Here is a 20,909-nt window from a genome sequence, read left to right as displayed (position 1 = left end):
TGACTTCCATAAAACTAGTAGAAATTTCCTATTTTTTAGATGTTCATATTTCACCTCATATTTGAGATATCAGTTGCCACTGTCTCTGACTAAGTTCAGTTATGTAGTGAAAAAGCATGCTCAGAAAAGCAAGCTAAAAATCATTGCTTGAAGTTTTAAACTAATTAAAGATTTGCTTAGCAATGCCACTCATTATTTTATGCATTTAATTACATCTTCAGTCTTTCTAAAACAAAACACTTACCTAGTCGGGCACATTCCTCGTGAGCTTGACACCATCTTCTTTTCCTGCGAGTCTCAAAATAATAGCAGTGACCGTGGAAAGGTATCCAAGATTTGTGTCCTCTTGATTCAAGGCATTTTCCTGGAAGTTGTGAGACACCAGTATCACAGAATCGCAGAATCACAGAATGTTAGGGATTGGAAGGGACCTCAAAAGATCATCTAGCTCAATCCCCCTGCCGGATTGTGATTTTCTAGGAACACCTAGATGAGGCTACACAGGAATGTGTCCAGGCTGGTTTTGAATGTCTTCAGAGAAGGAGACTTCACAAGCTCCCTGGGCAGCCTGTTCCAGTGTTCAGTTACCCTCACTGAGAAGAAGTTTCTTTTCAAATTTAAGCGGAACCTCTTGTGTTCCAGTTTGAACCCATTACCCCTTGTCCTACCGTTGGTTGTCACCAAGAAGAGCCTGGCTCCATCCTCGTGACACTCACCCTTTATATATTTATAAGCATTAATGAGGTCACCCCTCAGTCTCCTCCAGGCTAAAGAGACCCAGCTCCCTCAGCCTTTCCTCATAAGGGAGATGCTTCACTTCCTTCAGCGTCTTTGTTGCCCTGTGCTGGACTCTCTCCAGCAGTTCCCTGTGCTTCTTGAACTGAGGGGCCCAGAACTGGACACAACATTCCAGATGTGGTCTCACCAGGGCAGAGTAGAAGAGAAGGAGAACCTCTGGACCTACTAACCACACCCCTTCTAATACACCCCAGGATGCCATTTGCCTTCTTGGCCACAAGGGCACAGTGCTGGCTCATGGTCATCCTGCTGTCCACCAGGACCCTCAGGTCGCTTTCCCCTACACTACTCTCTAACAGGTCATTCCCCAATTTATACTGGAACTTGGGTTTGTTCCTACCCAGGTGCAAGACTTTTATCAGTAGGGGCCATTACTGACAGGAGATCAGGGAGCTAGAATCCAGTTATTTTATTTTTCCCATTAAGCTAGTAAGAGAAAACTAAACAGATTATATGAGATTTGTCATCGTAGAAGAAATGAAGAATGTTCTAAAAAGAGCTTGAGTATGGCTTTGATTTTGTATTTGAGAGAAAATTTTGCTTCATATTTATCAAGCTGATTAGGAAGATATACCAGTTTATGAGTACAGATTCTGTCTAATGGTGATTTTTGTAATTGCTCTAGTCAATACAATATGCAGCTCGTTTTCTGACATAAATATCTGCCTAGTTAGTCAAAACTGCTATTTTTAAAATGTCTTCTGACACTTCAGTCTCCTTTCTTCAACAGGATCAAAACCTTATAGCAGAAACTGTGATTGTGAATGGAAGTGTTGGTATAACTAAACATGGTTTGCAGGATTTTTTATTAAACTACACGCTGAATAAAGTCCATGGCAATTGATATAATAGAAAGATTTTGGATGAGAAGATAAATGCAGATAGAACAAAAATTAAAAGTTCTGGCAAATTACATTCTCTTCTGGCGTGTCTTCTGCAATCTATTGCTTTTCCTATTAAGGAACATTCAGCTCTCAAATTAGATTTCTAGAATATTGAAGTGGAAAGAGACATTATATATTAAATTGGAGGGGTTTTTTTGTCAAATTACTATGTCTTAAAATGTAATTTGGCATGCAATTTTAAATTTTCTAATAACTCAAGATCTTCCATAATGTTGACAAAAACAAGAATATAGCTAAATTGTGAAATGATGTTTATACTTATTTCCATAGATATTATGGAAGTTTGTGCCTAGAAGGCTCCTCAAGGAGCACACACCCTTGTGCTCACATGTGACATGAATTTGATATATATAATTATATCATTTCTAACAGATGCTAGCCCTGTCTGTTCTTAGCAACCTGTAGTGATGGAGATTCCTTGACATGTCCAAAGTATTTGTTAAAGGCTCTGTACTGATAAAATTTGTTTCAGCAAGTGTTTCCTTGCTGTATGTAAGTCTGTTACTCCTTTCCAACTCATATCAGACATAGGGAAGAATTTAATTCAGATTCTTAGGGCTCATTTTTAGTATTTAAAATTGATAATCTGGTTTCTCTCAGTCTTTTGTTTCTTAGTCTTTTGTCCAACTCTAATTATAATTTTTCCTCTTAATACTTGTTTCCTGGTCATCTGAAAACCCTAGTTAACTGAGAGCCGTTTCAAGCTTTGGTGCCCCAAACTAGATACAGAATATACGGAATCATATGCTTACTAATGCCCCTTTTTTGTGCTTGTAAATGCTGACTGCAACAAAATGTACAATGTCTATTATCCACAAAGGTGAAAGCAGAATGTTTTCATTTTGTTTTGTTTTGTCTTCTGCCCTTCAGAAAGTACCTAACATTAATTCAGAGCATTTTTCAAGCCCTGGGAAATGGAAGGGAAGAAAGAAAGAAGGCATGAGAGAAGGCATAAAGCTGGGAGTCAGATAAGACATCATGTTGGTACGAACACCCAAAGGTCTGCATGGAAAATGGGAGTGTGGGTGGGATTGTTCTTAATAAGTAGTGCTGATCACCATCGCTTTTGTTGTAGTTGTCGTGACTGTGATTCATGGGGAGGAGTGTGACATGTGAAAACACACCTACCATCCAAATGTTCTCTCTCCCCTGTCATAAAACTAATGTAGACATCTCACAAACATAAAGGATTTTTATTTTTTTTCCAAAATATTTTAACTTCTTAACGGGAGCAATTACACCAATTGCATTTTCAAATGAAAAAAAAAAAATCCACTGGTCTATATGTACCACATCATATAGCCTTTAGATTCCTTTAACTAAGGAATTTTATCCCTGTTTCTGTCCACAACCTTATTTTGCTACTGCTTCCATAAATAAGACTACTCTAGTAGAACACATGAGCATAAACACACACACATGAAAAACTTTCCTTCGCAGGTCTCAGATGTGCAAGCTGAGAGATCATGTCAGCCATCACTGAGGTTCATAAACATGTGGCAGGAAGGCAGGATGCATGTTGTTCCTGAAATCTCCTTAGATTAAGATAAATTCAAAATGTGGGAAATTTATATTTGAGACCCTTTAAATGACTCTAAACAACACACGGCATTGTTGTATACCACTTTGCAGGAGCATTTCTTTGTGCCAAGGCATGTAAGAGTTGTTAGTTCATTAAAATCTCCACTGTGTGAGTCTCATTGGAAGAACTCCAGCATCAATGGGTACTACTGTACTGATGCAACATGTTTTCTTCAGCTCTCCAGTGGCAGAAATTCATATAGGTTACAAGTTGAAACCATAAAGTAAGATCAGGTCCAGCATAGGCTTGACCACCTGTATGTAACACATGTTCTTACCATGTTGCTGTTAAAACCAATCCACAGAGGCTCTCCATATTCCTCTACAAGTAAGATCAGCAGTGCCTGGCTATACGTGTATAAAATGTCAGCAAGTTCTGAGACACTGTTATTGCGTTTTTTCTGTGCTTCCTCCCAATTCATTTTGTAATGGGTGACAGAATAGCTGATGCCACCAGAATTATCAAAAGCCAAGTCCAGCACCGACTGACCTGTAGGAATAAGGAAAAAAAAACACCCAAGAACAGTTAAATCTGGCAGCCACATATTTGGCTTGTGACTGAATAGCATCTTTATTTACAAACCTAATTGCTAGTGGAATGGAACACCACCTCATTGGTTGTTTTTAAGTAACAGATACTTTCAAAACAAAACAAACTTTCTGGATGAAAGAAATAAATTTTCATCCTCTGAGAATTTTGAATCAGTAAATTCACAGTATCTTACATTGCAGAGGTAAACTCACCCCATCAGTCAAAACTTACACACCTACCCTGACTGTTTTCAAAATACTTTTTGAAACTTATCAGCTTTGTGACTGTCAGGTTTATTTGGATAAATGAAAAACTTAACAGTTATGAAAATCTATAGATCATTATGAACTTCGGTAATTAAGCTATTAGCTACTTAATTATACTTTTTAAAATAAAATAATTTTGCTTTCCTAAATTCTGATATTTTGTTTATCATTCCCTTTTCCAAAACTTTGCTAAGGAGCACTGAGATGCAAGATGGGCCCTTAGGTTTTACTGATCCTTTATCTAAAACCAATCAACCAACCAACCAAAAACAAAACAAAACAAAAAAATGAAACTATTCTAAAGCATGATGAACAAGAAAAGTTATTTTAATCCTCGTGTTATAAATTTCAAGATTAGCAGTACAGAACTCACCACTATTCTTCTGGCATATCTACCCTCTGCTCTTATAACACACCTCATTGTTCCATTTTCCTACGTCATCAGCACGGCCACTCTTCAGAGAGACACAAACTGTTGGAATAAGGGAAAGAATATGAGTACATTGACGTTAGAAGTTATAAAGCAAAGTATTATAATCCCCTGGGTAGTTCCACTCCTTGTTTCTTTGACTTCTGATATTGTAGGATTTGTATTACAACTACTGCCATGTAAATCTTTGTAACATTCAGCTAGGTCTGTTTATTCATTTCATTATTTTTGAGGAGACATACTTGAGAGTCACTATTATTTTCAAGAATTTGACATCTTCTGTCTTAACTAATGAGTGACTATCAATAACTTTGTGAATAAGAATGAAACAAAAATAAACAGAGGTCATGCTTTATATTTGACTTGCAAAGCCAGCTTTGAGTAGCATTTATTCTTGGTAGAATAAGCTAAATGACAGTCCTAGACTGAGTTATTCTCAGCTCTATTTCTTAGAATTTATCTTTCACCTACACCAGATCAGGTCCCGAGTGCTTAAGAACCTAGAGCTTCAAGTTTATTAGAACCTGCAACAGCCTACCCGCAACAGCTACCGTGCAGGAATTTTAGGAACACCTCTTTTAGTAGCTCTTGACTCTAGTTTTTCAAGCTTGAGTAACTTTTCAATGTTATTTCACTCATTTGAGAGGAAAAAAAACCAGAAGCTTACTGGCAGAAGGGCCCAAAGCTTCTGGTTTCAAGGGTGTCCCTGTAATTAAATGGGAAAAAAAATCAAGATGTAAAATGTTTCCCAAATGTTGAGCCAGTATAAGTGTTCAATGAGTAGAAATTATCTTAATGTCTATCAGTTTTTCATATTTACATATTTAATGAAGTATATGTTTATATACTATCTTTGATGCAGAGAAAAAATGGATGTTCAGGTAACAGGAGATGTATTACAGGCCTACATCTCTGTCTAGGTACATTTTTGGTAAGTGCATCTTAGGACTGTTTCCTAGGTTAAGTGACTGAAGTCAGTCTGAATAAATACTTGTTTCAGAAAGAAAACTAAAGAGTGAAAATATTTCAATGTTGGAATATTTTTAATGTTGGAATACTTTGCAAATAATAAAAGATTCTTTAGGAGCAGTGTCTTGTATCTGAACAGAAGTTAAAATACTAAACAAATTTTTGCTTCTAAGTATTTTCAATTTTATTAGTATTAATTTATTTGTGAAACTTTTTTTTATATGAAACCACTTTGTTAAGAATCATATTTGACTGAAAATCCGCCAGCTTTTGAGAAATAATTTAAATGAAAACTTTCCACATCACATGGAGTGAGAGACTGGAGCAATGTTTCTCTAAACGCACAAGGCCAAGAGCTATAAAAATGTAAAAGAAAAATCACCTTCGTAATTTTTTTCCATAGCAATTCCTCATAATGTTTGTGTTGTTTATGTGTAATTACATTAAATGAAGTAAGTTACACATATGCTTGGGTAAAAAACCATAATGTAATATTTTTAAAATAATCTCTTACATAATTGGTTAAAAGATTTAAAAGAAAAAATATATGTCTCTTCTGGACATACAAAATGTTATGACTATTTCAGCAACTTTCAGTATACCATTATGCACTGCTGGCAAATGATGGTAATTTCTTCAGGCTATAATTTCTTCCATTCATACACTAATAATAATTAACACTGTACAACTATCATAGACAATTTGCTAACAATTTTTAGCTGTACTAATCATGCAGGTAAGGACTTAAAAAGTAAGTCACCAGGAAAGGTACCTTCACAACGTATCTTTAAGATAGATGTCTGTGACTATTACTTTTTAAGTAGGAGAAGCTGAGACAATGTGCCTTGATTAGAATCAGATTATTTTGAATAATTCACCAGCAGAGAAATATCTTATTTAGAAAAGTATCACTTTAAACATTAATTCTTACTGCTTGTGTGAAGGAGCCCAGGGAGCCACCAAAGCAACACCTCTTTTAGTCTTTCTCTGCAGAAATCTCAGGCTTTTGTTTTTCTTCTCTCTCAAAACTCTATAGATACAGGTAGAATATGAAGTTTACAGAATGTTACTGACTGCCTTGTGTAAACAAAATAGGAAAACATGCCATTACAATTATCATATATAATATGAATTAAAGGGTATGCTAATTAGATAACCTTACGTATCACTGCTAGTGTGATAACTGCAGTGAATTCCATGAAAAAATTGTTTAAAATCTCACTATGTTCATGCAATAATGTGCCATTCTCTGAAGTTAAAACACCCTAACTATTTGGTGCACTTCTGTCTCATGAGTAGGATTCTTAAAAAGAAAATACTCTGAAACATGAAGCAGTGTAATTGCTTGTATCCCAAACCAAGTGACATTTGGCATCAGAAACAGTTTCATGAACAAGAGGAAGAGTGATTTTTTTCACCTTTTTTTTTTTTCAGAGAAATTTTGCCTGTACTTCACAGTTCTCAACATCCCATAGTCCAGCTGCATTGTCAGTCCTTAGGGCAACACAACCGGTTTCATTCCTGTTGTGAGATATAAAAGAAAATTGAAATGTCTTTTAAAAGTGATTCCCCTGACATTTTTACAGCTCATGTGATTCATTTACAAAAGACTGTTTGAAATATTAAATGTAGTGTCCACTCAAAGGAGGAGCTTTGTAAAAAGAGGAAACCAGCAAGCAGAGTCTTTCATCGCCTTTCCTCCCCTTTGAAAAGCTTTACAAGTATCACAGTATCACAGTATGTTTGGGATTGGAAGGGACCTCAAAAGATCATCTAGTCCAATCCCCCTGCAGGAGCAGGAACGCCCAGGTGAGGTCGCATAGGAACATGTCCAGGTGGGTCTTGAATGTCTCCAGAGAAGGAGACTCCACAACTCCCCTGGGCAGGCTGTTCCAGTGCTCTGTCACCCTTACTGAGAAGAAGTTTTTTCTCAAACTTAAGTGGAACCTCTTGTGTTCCAGCTTGATCCCATTACCCCTTGTCCTATCATTGTTTGCCACCGAGAAGAGCCTGGCTCCATCCTCGTGGCACTCACCCTTTATATATTTATAAACATTAATAAGGTCACCCCTCAGTCAAAGTTCACATTGTTCACAAGTGCGTGAATAATCCCTTGCCTGACTCTTTCCCAGGCCACTCACTGCGAGGATTTCACAGCCTGTCAGCCAGGCTGGAAGAGATTTCACCCTTTGCACTCAGTTTGATTTTTCTCTTTTAAGCAATGAGAAAATAAATATTTTCATGACATCATAGAACATCACAGAACCATGGAATCACTGAAGTTGGAAAAAGCTTTAAGATCATCAAGTCCAACCATAAAACTAGCACTGCCAAGTCCACCACTAAACCATGTCTTTAAGCACCATGTCTACACGTCTTTTAGTCACCTCCAGGGATGGTGACTCAGCCACTTCCCTGGGCAACATGTTCCAATGCCTGTCAATCCTTTCTGTGAATAAGTTTTTCCTAGTATCCAATCTAAACCTCCCCTGGTGCAACTTGAGGCCATTTCCTCTCATCCTATCACTCACTACTTGGGAGCAGAGACTAACACTCTCCATGCTACAACCTCCTTTCAAGTAGTTGTAGAAAGCTATAAGGTCTCCCCTCAGCCTCCTTTCTTCCAGGCTTAACAGCACCAGATCTCCCAGTTGCTCCTCATCAGACTCGAGCTCCAGACCCTTCACCAGCTTTGTTGCCCTTCTCTGCACTCTCTCTAGCACCTCAATGTCTTTCCTGTAGTGAGGGGCCCAAAACTGAACACAGTATTCAAGGTGGGGCCTCATGAGTACTGAGTACATGTGTTAATGACACTCCTATTTCAAAGGCATAATGTTCATATTTATCATCATGGATGTGTTTTAGTAAAGCTGGGAAACAGTTTAGAATTACAATGGCAGAGTACCGGGCATTGCCATGTACCAATTTGCGTGCAGAACACCTTCACCAGTAACCCACTTGAATATCCCTTGCTCTTCTGTGTCTGAGAGACGAATCCAAAAATACTCAGACCAACAAGGCTGGTCAGGTAGGCTTGCTCATATCTGAAATGACAGGATTCATATGGGGATTAAGCCTAGGTTTCCCTTAGTCTGCAATTTCTCAGCATCTAAACTATACAAGACTAGAATTAATGAAGTCATGGAAATATGTTGCTTAACTGGCTACCAGAAGGACTGGCTTCAATAACAGGTGAAGCTGTGCTATACTGAAAAATTGTTCCTTACAGAACAGAGGCAGCTGTAATCTGTTCTTTCAGAGTAAAGTACTGGAAAACATGAATGTGTGAAATATACTTAGCTAGAAAAGACATACTGTACTTATTTTTTTTATCCAGAAAATCACACTCTTTTTTTATGGTTTCACATTTTTTTTTCAAAGAGTTCTCAACTATTTTATAAAATTCCAACAATATTGCATCAGATATACAGTTTTTAAACTCTTTTCATACCTGTTTTGTATAGTTGTTAGATAACCACTGCTCCTTTTGCAAGTTTTCTTTGCTTTGGAAAATGTTACAGAGCAATGTTCAACCAGGTAGCAGTAAAAAACATGTTTTTCCCACCCCTGTCAAGAACATGGGAAATATACTTGCAGTAAAAAGAGGATATGTTATAGTCCTTAAACTTCAGTGCATACTTTTAAATCAACATACTTTTAATATAACCTAATGTGATAATGTATTAATTTGAATTCCAGTGGGCTAATGGAAATTAAGCTTAGTAAGCAACCAGTAAGAAGAGATTTAATGCGTATTAGTCCCTCTTTTTTACAAAAAGTAACTGATAAATTTTAATGGATAAAAAAAGTCAAAGGCACACAGAATGGAGAGTGTATTCAGAAGCAGGTGAATAAAATACGGAACCAGTGAGAGTAGTATGTCTTATAATGAGATGCTGACTTGAGTTTCTGAATGTTTCTAGGCGAAAAGAACAGTTTTTAGACTAATTAATTGATTTAACTCATCAGCTGACCTAAAAAGCCTGAGGTAGCATAGAAACTATTGAAAGTCAGAATCTTCAAAATTAGACCTAAATGCCAAGTCGCTTTTCTCTTCTATACCAGCTGAAGATTTGCTTGCTGCATCCAAAAAAGGTAAATAAAACCTGAGTTCAGTATTTGGCTGCTGCCTAGTTCCATTTAGCACAATGAGTCTCAGCTCTGTCCCCCACATGGGTTGTGCAAAATGTTACTAAGTATAGAACAGTAGTAAATAGGAAAGTAAAAAGATGGGAGAAGAAAAAAATCAAGAGTATAAAATAACTTGTTCAAAACAAATTCATAAAAGCAATTAAATTGTTTTGATTTGGCTTCAATAGTGAGATTTGTCATCATCTTGCATCATGTCACATAGTTCAGAAATGGCTCCCAGCCTCTACTGCATCTTAGATGTCCACAGATGGTTGTAGAACAATATAACAAATATGCAGAAAACTGCAGTAATAGCTTTAGCCTCTTTCACAGACAGTTCTGAGACAACTCATATTGACTGAAAAAAAAAATAATCCATAACTTCATTTTAAATAAGGGAAAATAGTGAAAATTATCACCCTGAATTTGATTCAAAAACATTCATAAGGGATTAAAAAACCAGTTTCATTGTCAAGTGGAACTTGTGAAAACAATGGATTTTTGCTGACCAGATTCCTGGTTACACTTTCGTCTTAACTCAAGGCAGGCAGGACCAGTCTTCACTGTCCCAGAAACTCCTTGTAGTGGGTCTCTTCTGCAGATGTAACCAAACTTTCTATCACAGGCACTGTCTGCCCAGTATCCATCCTAGATGCAGTTTGGGAAGAAGAAAAAAATAGTGAGACAGAACCTGTTCCCTTTAGAAACATTTTGATGTTTTGCTTTTTGTTTTTGTTTTTAATATTCCTTCAAAAAGAGAAAAAATATCTGTATTTTTTTAATGAATTCCAAGTATTTGTGCTTAATTGTGAGGTTATGTTAAGCTAAGCATCATGGGCAGAGTGTTAAGGTTTGCTTGGCACATAATGTATGCTCACACTCAGACATGAACTTTTGTCTAGTTATCTCTAATTTAATTTTAAATTTAATTTTGAACAATTGTATTTCTGAGTGAATAAAGATATCATTACCTGATTTGTTTCTAAGTTGCATTCACAAAAAAACAAAACACTTAGGAATAGAAAACAAAACAAAACAAAATAAAAAACCCACAAAAAAACCCCACGAAGAACAAATAGTGTAGTGCTACACAAACGTGGAGTGATTCTACCTATCTTGCCATAATGACACAATCTTGTTGCCCATTGGTTTCATGAGTTGGTGCTCCAGGCAACCATCTGGTATATGTCACAGGAGTCCCATCACTCCACTCAAAGTACATTTGGGTGTTGAGGTCATTCAGAGCAATCCAAAGCTCATCCACAGCTTCTGAGAACAGAAATTCACCTGTGTTAGTACACAAGTTGAAACAGTCCATAGGAGCGAGATTTTACGGAGATGAGCTCAACTTGCCATGTTACAATACACATTCATCTAGATTAAATGACAGTGGAGTTTATTTTAAGATCTAATTCACATTTTTCTTTCAAGAAGTTAAAAAATGAGATGCCAGCGGGAAATGAGATTCCTCAACTTTATCAGTAAAAGTCCATTACTCTATCTACAGCTACAAGGTGTCTGAGGCAGATAATCAGCTCAAATACTGCAGTAACTAGAGCTGTTATTTCTTTCAAGTGATTTCAAGTGCTGTAAAACAAATGAAAATCAAAATGAAAAGAATGAAAAGAAAATGAAGAGACAACTGATGATTCCTCTTGTGGAGGAATCTTGTGGATTTCTAGAAATACAATTCTTCATTTTTACCAAACACTGCCCTGCAGAAATACTCACTGTAGCCAAGCTGAGACAGAATGAAGCCATGCTCCTCAGGGTTGTGGATACTGGCCAGATTGCCACTGCTCTCATTGCCAGAAATTAGGGCTTCTCTCTACTCTCTGAGGTCTCTCTAAACCATGAAACAGTGACGTCCATAGGGCAGCCATCCTTCTGAGCATTTAACAGGCTCTGTATCCCCTCAAAATCAATGCATATTTCAAGTTTTTAAACAGCGCAAACTGAAGTCTATAATAACTGCAATTACATTTGAAATGAGTTAGTTAACTAATTAGAATGAAAATGGAGTGGATATAAATAAGCAGCACTTCTATTCATTCCTCATACATATAAAACATTTAGTCTGTTCGCTGTTCTGCTTTGTACTTTTACAGAAAACATACTGCATTTAGACAAAAGAGGAAAATAATGAAGCCTTTGGTTACTGGGCTTTACCAATGTGAAATATTCAGGTTTTTTTGACAGAGGAATATTTTGGAATTCCATGCATAGTGCCTTCACACAATATAGCCGACTTAACCATGTTTTGCATATTTCAAAAAGACGTTATTACTGCAGCACAAGTAATTCTCTGCACACATGGCTTTCCATACTAAGTCTCATTAAATAAATCCAAGCAAGGTGTAGTAGAAAACTGGTCTGAAGGAACTTGCTCTTTTTTTCAATCTTTCTAGGTTACAGGCAATCCTACTGAGAAGGTGGTTTGAGCCTGTTGGTGCCGTCTTTCCAAGCCTTCAGTGATAAACCTTGGTGTTTTCATTAGAATGCACTACATGAAGAGTGAAGCAGCTCTGACTTTATTTTCATATCCATGCAGTCCATCATACTTTTGTGATAGTGTATATACTATGTGATAGTGGATGGCTTAGACTGGTGACCCGGGATTGTTAATAATAACACGACATACAAATTGGTTGTCTGGTTACTGGGTTCCAGGAACTTTTCCAGTATTTAAATATATTTGATTAAAAAAATACCAGTATCCTTTCTTCTGTGGCACTCATCAAAGCAGAAGAATGAGTGACAATGCTTTTACAATGCTTTTTTTAAAAAAAATATATAATTTTATTGTAAGGAACCATGAAATTTCATTTTAGTGACACAATTCTGTCTTTGTCAAAGGGTTTTTATTTGCTTGACATACCTCATGGAAGAATGAAAGGATCCAGTGTGGAGTTTTCCTATTTACAGATATAGCCAACTTTCAACTCACATGGCTGGTTTTCCCATTTAGCATCTCTTCTGGGATTTAGTACTGCACAGAGTTTCTCAGCCTTAGGGCTTCCTTCATAGAATAAGAAACAAATTATTTTCATGTAGCACAGGTTTTATGTTAGCAGCTGAAAGAACAATTTACTTCCAGCCTTTTCATGTGTCAATTACAGACTTATGACTTCATTGCTACAGTTATTTTTCTATCAGATATAAGGAAATGCAATCTAAAAGTACCCTTCAAAACATTTCTTTAGATGCTTGTTGCATAATTCACACATTCTGCCATATTTGATTACAGAATAGTGGTCTCAAAAATAAGACATTCCTATAAATTTTGTGAAAATGGTTGGCTTGCACAGAAGAGAGACTAAACTTTGAGCCTACAATGATGGAAAGGCTGCAGCAAATCCTTTCCTTACCCTGCCTTCCATCCATTAAGGAATATGTAGTTCACAACCAGTTGCAGAATAAATTATATTGTTAGCCAGTCAGCAGATGCTGGGCTGGAGTCCAGACATTGAAGGGGAACCTGGTGCTGCTACAGTTGTGATGCCACACAGAGACTGTAGGAAATCAGAGTTCATAGTTTCACAGCTCATGAAACATCTAGTTTTATACACAATTTGTTGTCAGGACCCAATGATGCTAATAGGACTAAGTAATGAGCTTAAAACACTCAGTTACATTTGTGAAAAGTGAGGACACAGTTTAAGCTAATATTTTTGGACAGGAACACAGTAAGGGAGCGTCTTAACATAGTTCATATTCAGACAAAGAATTTTACAGACATGAAGAGTATTCTTCAGAGCAAGAATTGTCAGCCGCTAACAATAAAAAGAAATTTTGAAACCTGAAAATTAGAGTTCCAGTTCATCATTTTAAAGCTAAACCAAGCTCAGTAAATGAATATTATTTGTTAAAAATATGAGACAAAAGCGAAATGCCACTGATCTGTGAGATATGTTGTCTGGCAGTTGAGTAGGGAGTGGTGGTAACCTAGATTGGACAAAACTTGACAGAGTAGGCTTCCTCTGTATAGGAGCATGTTAAATAGGTTCTCGTTTCCAGAGCTTTGTTCAGCAGAGCACAAAAATAATAATATGGAATTCCTAAAATAAAATCTAACCACACCTTTTGGATGAGGCATAACAAATCACATGTGAAAACAAATTTCCTGATTTCCACAACACTCTTGTAGGAAAATCTTCCTTTCTATGTCAGGTTCTGGTTGAGCAACTTTCAGCGGTGTGCTGTAACAAAAAAGTTCAACTCATGCCCTTTGGAAAGGTCCTTTCTGTGTGTCCCTTTGGCAACTGGCTTCAGGCTTGCTCCTTGCTGTGAGCAGAGCCTCCTCACATGTCCTCACACTTGCTGTGTGTCTTTCCCGTGCCTGCCTCTGCAAACAGCCCTCCAGGAGGTTCTCCAGAACAATTGTCCTTAGGGAACAGGCAGTGTTTTCCTTTTCTCAGAAAGGTCCACACTGTGATGACATTTTTTTTCCCCCCACTCCCAAAAGATACAAGTGGAAATGTCTAGGTTAACTCATGCTAACAGCCATCATGTGGGGATACAGGAACTCCAAGGGTGTGGGCTGCTTGACCTGACAGCCAGCTGCTGCTCTTCCCTGCAAGGCTTAAGGAATTTGACCAGATTGCAGAAGGTAGAAAACCATCTACCAGACTCAGCAGTTCTGGACTTTCCCTTCATTCTCTGTGCCAGACAGAGACAGGTGTCACCTTTGAGACTTTGGGAAGGCCAAAGGAGGGAATATGTATGCATTTATTCAGCAACTTTCAAAGATAAACTGCCAATGTGATGAACTCTATTTACAGTCTCTCTTGAATATTGAATATTGAAGAGGAGAGAAGAAAAGTGAAAAGTATGAAAATTGAAAACTATAAAAAGTGAAGGGGAAGGCTTTGCAAGACTGAGGCTCACTGACAGCTGAGTCCTTGCAGGGGGATACACGGTTTGATAATCCTTGTGAGAGCTGAAGAGACACAGAGGTTTGATAATAACTCACTTGAAGGCATTCCTAGTATGCTGCAGCTTGACTATTGCTTTTCACTTTATCTACTTCTGATAGAGGAGTTTATTTCATTCTTCTGCTTGAAACTCCTTGTGATATATCCTATGAAGAAAAGCACCATTCTCAGCTTTTTAATCTCACGTGTCTCATAAGCCTGTCATCTCTATTTCCTTGTCTTCATGGGGAATACTACAAGATTTTAGTTACTATGCATTCAGCATTCTGATAGGAAATATTTACTCCAAAAACTGTTAAAAAACCCAATTACTATCTGGTGCTCAGTTAAAGTATCCGAGGGGAATGCCACCGCTCCACTGCCAGCCGTTGTTGAGATTCAGACTGTTAAACCCAATATAGAGGGAGAATCTCTTGCTGTCAGTCAAATCTAGGAAACCAAAAGAGTTGAATTCTAATGAGATTTGTTAGGAAATGCACTGCATTTTCAAACTTCAGAGGAAGACAATAAATCTCTGCTTAGTGATTTCCAAGTTCAGTACAGATTACATATTTACTGGTAATAAACTCAGAGAATGCATTTTGTACATAAAGGGTAGAGAACACCAAAAGACTGTTTTGCATATTAGTTTATCTGAATTTAATGCTATTCCACAGTTATATGTAAGCAATAAGCTTTGAAAACTGAAACACTAAATTGCTATTTTTAATATTTATGTAACAACTTTGCTTGATTGTGATGTGATTGATATAGGGACTTTGTTCTATGCATAAATCCAAAAAGTCTTTAGCTTTTCAATAGTGTTTTGTATAAAATTTGTATGGTATTTCCAAAAATCCATTTCATTAGATATAGTGATCTCTTAACATGAAAGTTATAAAATCACTGCCTCCTATAATGACATTCCTTCTTGTAATGTCCCTTTCTGTGACCTTGCTGGTGTTTTCTGAGCTTGAGCCAACTGTCACTTAATTAGCTGGCAATTCTTAACTTTCTTTGTCATTATCAAATCACAGTTCCACAACTTACAAAAGTTCCACCTGTAAAAAGATTAATTTACAGTAATTGTGTTATTCCTCTAGCAGTACGTATACCGTTTTTACATCAGCTATTCATTGTAATGTGATTAAAGTATTGAAACATTTGTCATCAGTCAAAAAACCTCTTTGACACTCTTTACTGAGTCTTGCTTATTACTTCACCACTTAGATACTTTTGTTCATGTATCTCTGTGATACTTAATTCTGCATTGTGCTGCTGGAAGCCATTCCTTGCTTGGTGCCTTGTGAGAGCTGACTGGTAGTTTATCTGGTAGTAGGTTCCTGCCAAAGGCTCTGTACTCCAAAAATCTGTCCTTGTCTGCATGAGACAAAGGCAATTTAGTATTGCAGTTTGTTATAAACATCTTACACAAAATGTTATGAGAAAATTTAACTTCAAACTTACTTGTGAAATAAGATTCTGGAGCAAATAATGCCCAGACCCCCAAAACCCATATTGTTCCATTAGCTTGATCTTTGTTATGTAAATAAGTGGTTTGCGATTGACAGTAGCAGAGATGGACCTTTCATCTTTTATTTCCACTTTACCCTGTGAAATCTGATGATCTCCAGGTTAAAAAAAAAACAGTGTGAAGATGTCAATAAAGCAAAACTGAACCTTGCTCATTATCCACTCTGAAAACCTGTTCAGCAGCTCATAAGGCTTTGCCTGAATTAATACTTGGCTGAAGTATAACGGAAATGCGAACATTTCCAATGATGGAAAGTTTGCTTTTCAAACTATGGCATCATTAGTTTTTTTGCAATGATACATAGAGGGGCTGGAGTGAGTTCAGAGAAGGGCAACAAAGGTGTTGAGGCATCGGGAGCACAATTCTGCTGAGGAGTGGCTGAGGAGGGAACTGGTGCTGTTCAGCCTGGAGAAAAGGAGGCTGAGGGGAGACCTTTTCACTGTCTGCAACTACCTGAAGGAAGGTTGTAACATGGAGGGGGTTGGTCTATTCTCTCAAGTAGCAAGTGGTAGGACGAGAAGAAATGGCCTCAAGTTATGCCAGGGGAGGTTTAGATTGCATATTGGGAAAAATTTCTTCATGGAAAGCGTTGTCGGGCATTGGAATGGGCTGCCCAGGGAAGTTGATTTTATGCTGAATATTGTCACATTTAAAGCATACTGATCTTTTCCTGGATGTTACCTACTGACAGATACACCCAGAAAATTTTCAGTCTGACTAGAGTCACAGGAAACATCTTTGTTTCTTCTGTAGGGAACCTTATGGCATGGCAGAGACATTTTTGAGTAAAATTAAGTCATTAGAAGGTTTTTCCTTCCCACACTAGTAACAGCGTTTCAGTATTGATATATTTACTTAACCATGTTGCGTTATAGCATCCATGTCAGCATTTGGGACTTAACTGCCAGCTACACAGAACCCATAGAGATGGTCTGTGTTAAAGTCAAGGGTGACTGCACACCAGAGCAAGCCGTCTGACCGGTCGCTGTGCACCTGGCCTGCCACTTCCACTCAGCTGGAAGGGCAAGGCAATCGGAGCTCTGTTGTCATTTCCTAACAGTGTGAACACAACTGAGGGGGCAAACGAGAAATTATAATACAGCTACAGGAATCTGGGGAACCCAGGTCTCCATGCATCTGTACTCTTCATAAGGCTATGTGGAGGAAGTGTTGCCAGCGTTATGCCGGTGTAACTGGGGGCATACTGTCACCAGCAGTGTCTTCCAAGGAAGTTCTGTGTAGATCTTGCAGTTTACCCTCTACTTAGGATATCACCAGGTGTAACAACTGGAAATAGAGCAGCTTCAGACTGCAGCCAACTATGAAAGAACTGTAGTGATTTTTGTCTCATATATTTAAATACACTTTCCTAAAAATAACATTATTTTGCGTATCATGTAGCTTAACATCCCATCATTCATTAAAAATAAATAATTTATTTAATTGTTAAATGTTGTGGGATTTTTGGCACCTGAAATTTCATCAAGGAACTGAATATTGGCATATTAAACATAACAATTTTTGCCTTTCATCCAGCAATAGGAATACAATTTCACTAGTACTGGTATACAGTTAAATAAAGTGCTTGGATTTACACTAACAATTAACAATAGCCTAGATCAACCTTTGCTTTAAAAGTAAAGAAAAAAAATGCACATTTTTTGCCTGTACTGCATTCTGTGTAAAGCTAAGCAGCTGCACATCTCCAGGATGGAGAAACTCAGGCCTGAGTATGTGAACTAATCATCCTTCAGTGCATCACTGCCTGAGGTGGAACAGCTGGTATTAGACTAAGGGGAGCAGAAATCAAAGGACCCTGTCTCTGATGGCAAACGAGTGGGTAGAAGACACCATCAGGGTTAACCTTTAAACTTTATCACCTTGAGAACACAAATCATTAATGGTTCTGTAGATCTTCCATTAATTCATCATCACTGATCCTGTGCTCAACAGAAAATTTTGTTCTTTTCTTTTGCCAGCACTAAGAAATAAATCTTCCCCTTGGACTGACAAGGTTGCATTTCTGAAGTCTCATTTCTGGAGTTCACGCTCATTGTTGCAGGGGTACAGAGAAATTTCAGCCTGGATTTGCTTGTAGGGCATGGGCACTCCCAAACAATGTGCAAATGTCACACTCATCACCTGGTGGTCTGGCACCCACCTGGGTTTTTGTAACTCAGTTTTTTTGTTGCAAGCAGCTATTGTGACTGCATAAGAGCTCTGAGCAATTAAACAGAGCTTAGTATCCTCATTGCATATTAAAAATGATTCATTGTCTATAAAACAAAATGATCAGAATTAATGTATTTATGGTGAGCACATGGTGAGGGGAGCTTGTGAGGAGAGAGATGTGCTATTGATTCTATGCTGATCTGACTCATGTCAGAAGACTGTAAATCTGAGTCACTTTTGCAAAGATCAAACAGCAGTTTCAAGACTTTTATTTCCTTCTGGGAAAGAAAAATAAGTGCAGCTCATGTAAATACAATACAGAGGAATAAGAGCACATAAAATACATTATGACATCTTCAAAAATGTCATCACTAGAATGGAATTTTTGTGAGTACAGTGGGTTCTATTTTCTAAATCTCTCCTGAAATACACATTTCTTTCAAGTTTTCTGGAAGAGAACTTCCTGAAGATTTGGAAGTTTGCCATTACTTCATGCTCTATAGATTTAGCTCATGTTACATACATCTCCATGGGGCTGCATTTGTGCTTAATACAGTTAGTGAGTGGGCTGTCTGTGACTCTCCTCCTGTAATTGGCATGTTCTGTTATGGTTTGGTTTGGGTTGGTTTTTTTTTAGAATAAAATGTGGAACATTGATTTATTATCTTTCCATGTTCCAGTATCCTTTCAGTAGTACGTCTATTACAAGAAGTCAACATAATTCACACAATCAAATCACAAACATTCTTACAAGAGCAAACAGCAGGCAGTATATAGAAGACACTACAGGTGTGTGCTTATGTGCCTGTGCTTTGTTATGGAAGGGCAGTATGTAAAAGTTTAACAAGCTAGTTAATGCTTTCAAACAATTACAGGCAGCCTGATTGAGTACTCCATGAAGAAAGCAGGTGCTGCTGTGGTTGTACTGCTGCCATGTGAAGCGGTCACTCAGTGCTGGGCATCGGTCTGAAAAGCTGAAAAGCTCCCTGCTTTTCAAAATTTGAGTAGCCTACAGCTCATGCTAGATTTGGGTCATGAGACAGTGAAATATGAACTACTAGAAATATTCTAGGATTTATGGGACAGGAGGGCAAGGCTTTGCCCTTCAGTTCTCTGTGCCCGAAACCCCTACCTGGAAACAGAGATGTAGCATCAACCCCATTTCCATCTGAGAGAATAACCGTGTAAGTGACAATGAGAGTCCCTTCCAACCACAAAAGTAAATTGGTAGGACAAGGACAGCATGTTAGGGCACAGCCAATGTTGAGTAGTGAACAGAGCAGAAAGTGTCCAGGAAATTCTGGGAAGTTCTGACAGGAAGAATAGTTCTTGTTAGGTTATCTGTATTTAATGCTTGAGCTCTCCCAAGAAGACCCTGTATTACCTTGACCAGCTTAGTAACCTATGGAAGTTTCACTTCTACATGCCTAAATTTAGAGGTAAGACCTAATTTCTTCTTTCCCTCTACATTTAGACAGGTTTTAAACCCTATTAAATATAGTATTTATTTCTGGTAACTAGTAAGTGTTTAGTGTAGTGCCCTAAGTTTCAGCTATTGCTTCTTGTGGTATTTTTGCATCTCAGGAGCTCTTGTTGGAAACTGTGAGGGTCGTGCTTGGAATACCACATGGGTTTGGACCCCAGCTCACAGAGCAGAGGTGAGACTCTCTTTTTGCAGAGGCTAGTGCTGGCACAGCTCACACGGCACACTGTCTGCTTTCAGAAGCTGTGATTTGTACCCTGCTCCTCCACAAATCTAATGAATTGAAGGATAAAGGAAAAATGTCCTTGAACCTTATCACTATCTTTACATCAAAAGGGAACTGTGATCTGTCCTTGGTCAACTTCAGAGCCTTAACCATGCCTTTCATCATTACGTTGAAAGCCACAGTGGTTATTCCAGGGCAGTTCTCTGATCTTTTAAACATTTTATTATTTTTTTTTTTTTCACCAGCGTCTGCTCAGCCCCAGTATTACATCTCACATTAATCCAAAAGCTCCATCTCACCCCACACAACCTCATCCTAAGGCTAAGAGGTACACACACAGCAACCTATTTAATAATTTTCTCTTTTAAATTTTTCATAACTCAGTCATATATACAGACAAGAACTATGGAGCACAATGTGAAGACCATGGACTTCACAGGGCAGACAAAACCATTAAAGTTGTATCCACATACATGACTCTGTCCTGATTTCTGATTTCTGATTCCAAGCTTCACCCCATCTTGACTCTTCCCATCTTTAATAGTGAACCAACATCTCTCTATCTGCATCTCTTTTAAACTTCTATGGGCCACTCCAATTAAGATGACTATGAAATCCAAGGTAGTCAAGCTGTGTGAAAATCTTGAAGAGCATGAGACGCAAGCAAGATAACAAAAATGCTCCCTTTCACATCCACTTTTGCAGGGGATCAAAAACAAAGACTCACCGAGTGTCTGAAAAGCAGTATGAACACAAGAAAGGAAGACTAAGACTGTAGAAAAAGTAAAGTGTTTCATTTCTTCTTATTCACAAAGAGATGATATGAAATTTGTTGCTGCAGTAGAAGTCCTTAAGGAACCAGTTTGCACTGGCTACTCAGTTTTTGAGTTTCATTTGAAAGGGAAAACTCTGGGCTTTAAATAAGGAAATGTCCTGTCACATGTGGTATTTTGAAATCTATAAATAATT

The 20,909-nt window shown here is 37.7% G+C and overlaps 1 pseudogene across 1 annotated transcript; it reads right to left on the bottom strand.

Annotated features, from left to right (window-relative positions):
• Positions 1-244: 244 nt before the first annotated feature.
• On the bottom strand, positions 245-20,737 carry LOC308053364 (macrophage mannose receptor 1-like; annotated as a pseudogene). Its single transcript has 13 exons — positions 20,668-20,737; positions 17,940-18,335; positions 16,972-17,130; positions 15,749-15,905; positions 14,859-14,975; positions 12,491-12,631; positions 11,344-11,526; positions 10,724-10,881; positions 10,150-10,260; positions 8,933-9,048; positions 8,387-8,525; positions 3,563-3,774; positions 245-364 (listed from the first exon to the last, which is right to left on the bottom strand). The product of its transcript is annotated as a macrophage mannose receptor 1-like (transcript).
• Between the last annotated feature and the right edge of the window lie 172 nt (positions 20,738-20,909).

Source organism: Nesoenas mayeri (genome assembly GCF_963082525.1).
Source record: "Nesoenas mayeri genome assembly, chromosome: 2".
NCBI classification, from domain to species: domain Eukaryota; kingdom Metazoa; phylum Chordata; class Aves; order Columbiformes; family Columbidae; genus Nesoenas; species Nesoenas mayeri.
Note: the sequence above shows the minus strand (reverse complement) of the source record. Positions and strands in the feature narration are given on the sequence as shown.